At 40.3% G+C, this 9,872-nt stretch overlaps 1 protein-coding gene across 3 annotated transcripts in view; it reads right to left on the minus strand.

Annotated features, from left to right (window-relative positions):
- Window positions 1-9,457, minus strand: part of trps1 (trichorhinophalangeal syndrome I) — a 122,275-nt gene extending 112,818 nt beyond the window's left edge. Inside the window, exon 1 of one of the 3 annotated variants that reach the window (XM_084920106.1) lies at window positions 9,012-9,457. The gene's annotated coding sequence lies outside the window, so the exon portion shown is untranslated. The other 2 variants (XM_084920108.1, XM_084920107.1) reach the window with 2 other exon arrangements.
- Window positions 9,458-9,872: the final 415 nt, after the last annotated feature.

Genomic DNA, 9,872 nt, shown 5'->3' on the forward strand with positions numbered 1-9,872 from the left:
TCAGGCAATTGCTAATAGCTAAATAGCTAAATTTAGTATTCATTAGTATTTTTATACATTTTTTCAAAATTCTATTCAGTACTTACATTGACTTACTTACAGTCAAAAAAAAATACTGTTACATTTTTAGAATTTTAGAATTTTGGTATCAATAAAGAGTGCTAACTATCCATTCCATTACTATCCAAAATAGTAATAGCTGGTACCAATCCCTATTGCATGATACACGATACCCAATTTTACATCAGCCCGAAATGCAAAATCCCTTTAAAACAATATTATTCTTAGATCACATCATTTAAAGCCATTAACCACAAAGCATGTTCAATGGCTATATCTAAGCATTAACCATTCAACATTGTCAAACAGCCACAAGACAACCCTGTTACCCCATAGATATACAATTCCAAATGGAGGGAGGGAGTACCTCAGCCAAAAGGTTGTGGCTTGGTGCCCAAAGTCAAGTGTTTCATTTTAACTCAAACAATTTACTGCATTAGATTTCATACATTTAAAAAGTCCTTGTACCAGAACAAGCTACAACACCTTCAAATGTGCTGATTAAGCACTCTCCACTGCTGGGAGAGAAGATTAGTCCCTGCCTTTTCAACGTTTATGTGGCTTGAAGAGAAGCCCTGAGGGCATCTGCTCTAACTGTCTGCAGGGGTGTACCCTCTAAAGCCCAAAGCTGCTATCGCACAATTACTTTACAATATCAAAAACCAAGCCCAGCACCATCCTGCAGAGAACAGGTGAGGCAGTTAGCTATGTCTAACTTCATTTTTCTGCTTCTTTCAGAAATGTCAAGCCAGACCAGAAGCAAGTTGAAAGGGTGTCATATCTCCCTGTGCTTCTTGCTGCCTTCTGTTATAGGGCAACCAGCCAGGGATACATGAATAAAATAACACATCAGGCCAAGCTAGACTGGCCCTTACTTACAGCAGAATTACAGTTCCACTCCTAATCCGTATTCCCTCATCTTTATTTTCTACAGACTAAATAGTCCACACGGCCACAGGCAGAAGAAAAGAACGAGAAAAAATAAATCAGGAGAAGCAAAGTGTGGCTATGTGCTTTAATGAAAAAAACAATGTTAGTCGCTTAAATCATAGTTTTAATTTGACGGGACGCCATAAAAAGTCTGCCCCTTCTAACACACAACCACACAGAGAAAAGCGCACAGTGAGAGACACACGCATACATGCACCAGAGTGAGGACAAAGACCACTTTGAAAAGTTACTCTGCCACCAGATGTTTTAGTCTGATCCCAGACTACAATACTAATGGGGCTGTACGCACATGTGTGTGTGTGTGTGTGTGTGTGTGTGTGCGTGTGTGTGTGTGTGTGTGTGTGTGTGTGTGCACGCGCACATGCAGAGAGGAGAGGGGAGAGAGACAAGCCGATAGTTTTAAGACAGTAAAAGTAAAGTTTGTTCCTCAGCAGGTATATAGTAGTAACAAGGACATGCAAACACTTTCAAGGTAAACAAACTGCTTGGCTGCAGATAATCACAGAAGAGAAACTACAGATTCACGTATAACAAAATGGCAATTTTTATATTGGACAGACTTGAAACTGTAAGCATATGTCAATGCAATGAGAGCTTAAGAGTATATAACACATACAATTACACCCATCCATAAAATAAACAGGCATTAGGCAGCAGTACTGTTGTATGACTGCAAGACAAGCACTGGATCGAGCGTCAAACGCTGCCACAGAAAAGTGTGCCACATCAAACCTCAAAAGAATCACGATTGCGAATGAGAGAGCGCACAAGAGCAAACAAATGTCAGCTGAAGTGAAAGTTAAACGCAATCTTCAAGCAAGTAAATTAAGTGTTTTGACAGTGATTACAGGATGATTGGGCACACATGACACTAACAGTCCTTCTTGTCTTGCATTACAGTAAAAATAGGAGGCAGAGATTTAGAGATAATGAAACAGAAAGAGGCACTTCAGGAGCTAAGAAATCTAAGCTGTGCGTACGTGTTGTGCAGGTTCTTGATTTGACTGTTGACAGAGCAGACAGTTAACCTTCAGTGTAGAAATAAACAATCAGTGAGTCAATTCAATCATAGCCATGCAGCGAATGAGATAGATCTGACCTCAAGAGGAGAAGATAAGCGCCAGTGGGCTCCTACAATAACTGATAGCTATCTATCAACAACGCTGAACTGTCTGGAGATGAATGTTTATTGATACTGCAGGCCAAGCATGCGAAGATGTGCAAAGATATGCTGCAGGAACGGATGCCATATTAAAAATATATAGTGAACAGTGAACAGTCAACAACCACATCAAAAATACTGTAGTTATCACGCAGAAAATTATCTGTCGAATTAGCCCAGATTGTACTAAACTAAAAACTGATGAGACATGAAATACAGTTATTGTAACACAAATGTGCCGCTCACTTTAGAACTTGTTAACAGAAAGCAAATCTCCAACCCTGAACACTGGAAAAAGCTTGATCTTACAATTTCTTACTACAAAACAGGTGGATTTTGTTCTTATTTACAGCCATGAAAAAATATATAGAATGACTTTCTCATTCACAATCAATCTTTCCTCCCTTCGGAGCAAGATAACTCGTTTCCAAGCAGCTTCCTTGATTTAAAAAAAAAAAAAGACACTTCTTCTACTTGAGAAAAGTCTCACTGAATTACGCATACAGTACTTGAGAAAAATGGTGCAGCACCCTCCATCTGCGTGTTGCACAGCCGCTTCAGCTTCAACACAAAGAAGCTTACAACATAAATCACATTCAGATTCCTTCCACTTATGCCACTGTCACAATTTCCATAGTTAATTTTCGCTGTCTGCCTGCTGGGTGCTGTGTGAAAACGGCAAGAAATTACAGACGGGGCCATGCTCATTACTTAAGGCGGTTATGAAAAACAGTAAAGAAACGCACTCGTAATGTTGTATTTCTGATGTTTGCAACGATCAAAATCATCCAGCAAAGTAAGTCTAAATGCAGACAACATGTACTTACTTTTTGAAATTAAATTGATGTTTACATTTAAATCAGTGTATTACAGTATGGATGTCTCTACTCTGTCCCTTATACAATGGTGACTGTTTGAAGTATACTTAACTTTACATTTTTATACAGAAATTAAGGATTTTATAGAAATGCACTACTTTACGTGAAGCATGTGAGTTTCCACATTTTAAGTGATTAGACCGTATCCTCTCTTCCTGATCTCTCTGTTAGTGTCAAGATATAGATCAGCAGCAAAGCTTTACATAATGTGTCCTCTAATATGTGCATACAATGAGATAAACCTAAAAACACCTACAAACGCCTCAACCTGCATGTTTCCTGTGATGGATCATCTCGCTCTTCACTCTATGTCAAATCGGCCCGGGTTGCTTTTTCACATTGCACACTAATAAATCAAGTTAGCAAAAGAAAATGACGAATGTAAATGAAATACAATGACAGCAGCAAGTATCGTAGAGCCACTACAGTAAGAGCCAAGGAGAAACGGGTTTTGCAAGGGACATCTCACTGATGATTCCCTGCAATTACAACTTTTATACCTTGTTGATTGCAACAGGTAATTGTCACCTTTCACCCTTTCTGCACTTTTATGCAACTTTCACATGTGAAACTATTTGGTTGCTTTCTCAAGGAAACTACAAAAATCTACCATATTAACTTTTAACACAAGAGTGTACATAGCTTGATGGAATATGCAAGTCCCAATAAAAGACATTTTGCTCCCATCTTGTTATGCAGAGTTATCAAAGGTCTTTGAGGGACCAAGATTTAAAACACATTAAGGTCTTTTTCATTCAAGTAAACCTGATCAGACTTCCAGGCTCTTTACTTATTCTCCAGAGCATCACTGACAGCTGTTTATAGGCTACAATTCTCTCTTAATGACATATAGCTGTCAACTTTTTTTTTTCTTCAAACCAATGGGAGCGCCTGCTGTAAACCTCGAGAAAAGGTAGAAGTCGAGGCAGCATTTTCAAGCCACACAATGACTGTCTGTATGAGTAAAACATAAGGTCAAATCTCTCCAACATCTGAAATGTTCAACAACTTTTGTGGAATAAATGTAACAATGTTCCATACTTGATGTACATATTTTATAGAGCAGCATGTGAGATCTTTGTTTTTTAACTTGGAACTTGTTTAAAACTTCATTTATCAAAGGGTTGGATCAAATGTTCCACAGCGTTTTGCACAACCTCGACGCTCAAATGAAATGTGATTGATATCTGAACGCACGGGTGTATGGGAGGCATCAGTGTGATACTGCTGAGTCAAAGCAGGCAGGGCTCGCCACTCACTCAACCTGTAGGTTTCATTTACCAACTGCCCTGACACAACTAACAAGCCAAAGATGGGTTTCGTAATTCAATTTTGATCATGGGAAAGACAGATTTAGAACAACTGCTGTTGAGACATTTAAGTGACGCACGGGAATTCGCATGGTGTCGGTGAGTTTAAAAGTTACACGTCTTTTGGTAACAGGAAAGCCTTTATAACCACAGGGCTGTACTGCTGCTTTGTCACTACTTTCGGCGGGTACACGTCTTAATCCTCTGCCCCACCACTTCATCGGTCTTTACAGTAACGTGGCAGAAGGATTTTTATTATCTTAGATCAAAGGAGGGCAAAAATGCCCCATATTTAGGATTCGTATCCCCCCTCCGCCCCACCCCCAAATAAATCTAAATACTAAGAGAGAAAAAAGAATCATTTCACCCTAAACCAAGACCATGTGCTCGTTATCTGAAGCAGGCGGTCTAAAAAGACAGACTTAAAAGTCTAAAATAGACCAAAGACATTAGAGACAAAGTCAAGCCTAAACAAGACTGCAGTAACCACAGACAGAGTGGGGATGACATTTTGGGCATTTAGCAGACACTCTTTTCCAGACTGACTTCCAGTAAATGCAACGAGAGAATAAGCTCAAATCCCTGTATAACCAATGCTGCAAGCACTGAATATAAGCAATAATAGACCCAAAATATGCACACACAGTAAAATAATTTAAAAACAATTGTGTCCTGAGGATATGAGCAAAACAGAAGACATGTTAATAAAAAAACAAAACAAAAAAAATGTGCTAGCTAGAGAACTCTGAGCCAAAGAGCCAGAAGCCTTACAGAAAGCCTTGTTTTTCTTTAAGTAAACTATCAGTGACAAATGGATGTTTCCTTTAAATGAACTGCAGGCAGGCTCGAGATGAATAACGACTGAATCTCTAATAGATGCTATCTTTTCCTGCTATTGGAAACAGTGAGTGTTGGGAGTAGTTCAACATTTGCCATAAAGTATTTAAGAAAGAGTTTCCTTATTTTTTTAAAAATTTGCAAAAAGTGAAAGAAAAAGTGTTCTCGCAGACTGATTCGTAGTGGTCAACAGGTTTGCGATCACATATATTTTTTAAACTATTCAATATTAAAACAAAACGAATTACTACAATCAGCTCTTTGTTAGTTATGATGTACAGCTTAACAAAATGCCGCAAAGCTCGTAGAAAGGACGCACATCAGTCCGGACCAGAAGGAGAGAGACAGCAACAATGGATTAGAGGTCAAATTATTACACTGCATTCCCTTTAGTAGTGTTAGACCTCAGCATTAGGCAAACATACTTTACTTCCCCCCGAAAAGCTTTTACTGTAGCACGCAGAGGAGAAACAGCGGGGGCTTCGCTGAAAGTTTTACAAACTTGCATCAATCCTGTTAACGTTTTTTAGGGTAGGCAAGATTGTCGATTTTACTTTGGAAAATTCACAGCCGCGTCAGGTTTGTACAGCTTCCCTGGATCAACAAAATCAATCACACGTCTACCAGTTTAATCACTACTTCAAAAAAACCCACTTGCTCTAAGTTAAAGTCTCCCTTTACACTCCATTTCGCACTGGCCTTTTTTCCCCCCATGTAATGCGGCACCGCTTTGAAACGACCAAAGACAAATGCATGGCAGCCCACAAAATCACTACAGTTGTTCCTCATGTCTTACAGAACATCAAACCATCAATAAAACACAGGAGATACATTCCAGCTAGTTGAACAGGACATTTCTGACTTCCCTCGCTCCATGTGTGCTCTCTCTCTCTCCCTCTCTCTCCCCGTCTCTACAAACTTTCTCTGTTGCGAGTTCCACCACAGAGAGACTTCACATATTGCAGCCATATGAGCGAAGCCACGGCTGTCTCCACAGCACATACAGACGCACAGGAAAAAGTGCTGCGCTGTCTCCCGCTCTGTCTCACACACACACGGGAATGAGTTTTACAAGCAGGGGGGGTTCTCTTTAGGAAGTTCTCAACTGTTTTGACATTTAATAGCGGCTATGAACAAAGCTGTACGATACAATAATATCCAGTGTCTGGAGAGCGGAAAGTTTTTTAACGTTACGGAGCTGGATTGACACATCGGTGGATAAAGCGTTTTAACTAATTTTACAGAACATTGGTTGAAGTTATAAAAAGTTTGACAGCGACTCATTACATGCATGTCTTCGGTTATAGGAACAAGTTTTTTGTTTTTCTTTTTTGGTGAGGGGGGGGGGGGGGGGGTTTGGACTGTCTGCAGCGACTATACCCAAAGCTGAAGTGTAGCGGATCTAAAGCAAAAAAGATATAGTGACACAATATGGCATAAAAATGTTACCTTAATCTTTAAAAAAGATTTAAAGTAGGATTTCTTTTCTGATAAAAATCACTTCATCCAAGTTTATTTATGTGCTGTGATAAAACTAACTGAATCATCCCATTCAGACTTTTTAACAATAATAAAGAGCAGAAGACAAACTTGATTGCGCATACTGGAATTTGTGGAACTGTTAAAAAAATGTTATGCATGCATGCATTGGAAAGCAGATGTGAAAGCACTGCTAGAAAATGTTACCCATGAAGCTGATTAAATCACATTAATGTACTTTTTTTTCCCCCGAAGTAAAAATAATCTGTCATAATCCCATATCTTACAAAATACGTGTGACTTACGATGCTGCCAATCGCTCGTGCATGAAGGAACGGCTTTTCTGCTGAAGAAGTCCAAACAAATGCTCAATATTTGAAGTTTCAGAATCAGACGTGTGTCAGACTGCTGCGACAAATGCAAACTAAACCTTAAAAGTTTCACAAGTTGTATTATTTTACTTTTTTTCCCTCAAACGGTCCACACAGTTTTGAGTTGAAGGGAAGCGACTGTGAAACTTTTCCACCATGTCGTGGCCAAGAAGTTGGGCATTTAAGATACAAATAAAAACTCAAGATATCAACTTGAAATTGCTTTTTAAAGTCTTTGCAGTGGCTTTTAAGCATTTTCTGCTTAATGCTGAAATGCCATGGAGCTACATTTAAAGGGCTGTGGGACAATTTTGAAAGGGCCCAATGAATAAATTAATTGCTTCATAAAAAAACAAAGTGTAACCTCAGACAGCTGTGAACAAGTGTCACAGTTAAGTCTCAGGGTCTTGCTTTTCTTTAAGGAAAAAGAAGTGGGGGGTGTAGAAAAAAAAAGCCCACTGAGGTTATCTGCTGAATAAAAGTTGCTCCACGCATAAGGGGTTCTTTGGGGGCCAGAACTGGAGAACTCTGCTGAAGGACTATGTAAAAAGCTTCCTTGCAGTGTGTGCCTCATTGTGCTGGCTTCACATACTCTGCTCTCCCCACAGAGTTGTCATGCCTACCCAGCTCCCCTTATCTCAAAGGAACATCACAGTTTCTTACGACCGAAGAGCGAGAGAGAGAAAGAGAGGGGGGGAAACTTTTTCAAAGTTAAGTGGAAATGCAACTCATGCCTTCCCGGCATCACTCGTGAAACGTCCAACAGCGAGGAAACCAATAAATTCGCAAAGATTTGAGCTAAGAGGCACTTGTTTTCTTAAAAAGTTGATAAGAGAGAGGATGATTAGGAGGGGGGGTCGGAGGAGGAGGAGGAGTGGGTTGGGGGGGGGTATCCTTTACGACAATTCACATCCACCATGCGCTCGCGAGTTTCCTAACAATGAAAGAGGTGCAAAACAAACAACATAAGAACAAACAAACAAACAAACAGCGCCGCATCGGCTTTGAACCGGTTGATAAACGCAATCTCTGTGATGTAGACTCACGCTTCTTTCCGCTTTAAGTCCAGAAAACAACAAGCAAGTTAACTGCGTTCATCTTTCGGCTTCAAAACCCCCTTTTCCCCCCTCTCTCTGTCCGTCTCTGTGTCTCTGCGACGTGCGTCATTCAGAGAAGCAAGAAATCTGAACTTGAGTATCAAGTTTGCAGTCAGAATAGCAATGAAAAAAAAAAGTTATCAATGAAAATAACCTAGAGGTAAGCGTGCAGTTTTAGTAGTTACACAAGAGTTACCCTGTGCTGACACAAAAATAAATAAATCACTCCAAGTCACTGGCTTCTAGGAAATCGGTGTCATTTAACGTGACTTGACGCGACACACGTAAATAAATAAAATCAAGAAACAAAACTTTGAAAAAGGAGAATACACAAACCTACTTGAGGCGACTAAGTCACTCCACGTCCCCTTGTTGCTGGCTTCAAACTCAGTCTTAAAATCAGAGCGGTTCCCCCAGTAGCCCCCCAATTTGTATTTGTGTGGCGTTTGGGTGTCCTAACCTAAATGTAAATTGCCATGTGAATTCAAAGCGGTGCTGCTCTTTTCCCTCTCTCTCATTCAGCAGATCCCTCTTTCCTTACCGACGCCGCTCAGGCCGTTAGTTACATAAGACGCAAACCGACTGCTGCCCGTCGTAAAACTACCAACAGCTAACAGAGCGATATTTCGCCTCCTAATCGCACACGGCTTCCCTTTTAAGACGAACACGTTACATCTTCCCACTTGTCCGAGAGCATGCATTTCGCCGTGTACAACTCCAAAGCGTTCATCGCCGATGCATTTTTTTTCTTTCCCTCACTCTCTCTCTCTTCTTCTTTTGCCGTTTACAATGCCTCTGCACCAACAGAGAGGGCTGTATGCATGGTGTGCATTTGTGCTGGAAGTGTTTCTTTTGGTGCTGCTTACCTGTTGATCAAAAATAAGCATTAGCCTCTGTTCTCTCTGTGTGTGTCTCTTTCAGCAGCCTGTTAAGATGGTGGCTGGCTGGCTGGCTGGCTGCTTGGCTGGCTGCTTCGTCTCTTTGTGGGGTTTTTGTTTGTTGATGATGTCGGACGGGGTGACTGTGTCTTGGCTGTCTCTCTCTTTCTTTTCTTTTTTTTTCCTCTTTGGTCTGAGAGGGAAAGAGAGATAGTTAAGGCTTCGCGGTAGCACATGAAACTAGGCTAATACCGACTCATTACTGAGTGAGTTTGGCTCAGGTATTGCAATATTCCGAAGGTATAGTTATGTTATTCAGCCGTGGATGGGTTTGCTGGGCACAGCAAACAAAAGTAGATCAGCTGAAAAATCTGTAATTTTTTTTCAGACTAGTGTTATCGCTTTGCTGTGACAGGACCTCTCTGCCTGTCTCTCTGTAGGCTGTGGGCATTACGTCAGAGGAGGAAGACACAGCAGCTCTATTAATATCAAGAAGCCATCCGAAGACTGACTCTTAAAGTGACACACACTGTAATCACACTTATTTACACAGTTAGTACCAAACTGAATGTACAACTCGAGCGAAATCAAAAACACAGATTCTTAAAGAGAAAGTTTGCTGTAATCTCAGGATTGCATTTACACAGTAAACCCAAGTAACCGCTCGGTCGACATCAAGAAACCTGTCGTAAAACGATATACTGTAATGTCACTTGTTTGGTTATTGGGAAACTGACATAAGATCACATGAAAATGGAACAAAGTGACTTTAACAGTTAATCTGTTCAAGCAGAAATCATAAAACTGCTAAAGGAAAATCCAAATACTAAAGTCGAGGTGAATGGCACA

The sequence above is a fragment of the Perissodus microlepis genome, chromosome 22 (genome assembly GCF_051167445.1).
Source record: "Perissodus microlepis isolate ML-2025 ecotype Zambia chromosome 22, ASM5116744v1, whole genome shotgun sequence".
In the NCBI taxonomy this organism is placed as follows: Eukaryota; Metazoa; Chordata; class Actinopteri; order Cichliformes; family Cichlidae; genus Perissodus; species Perissodus microlepis.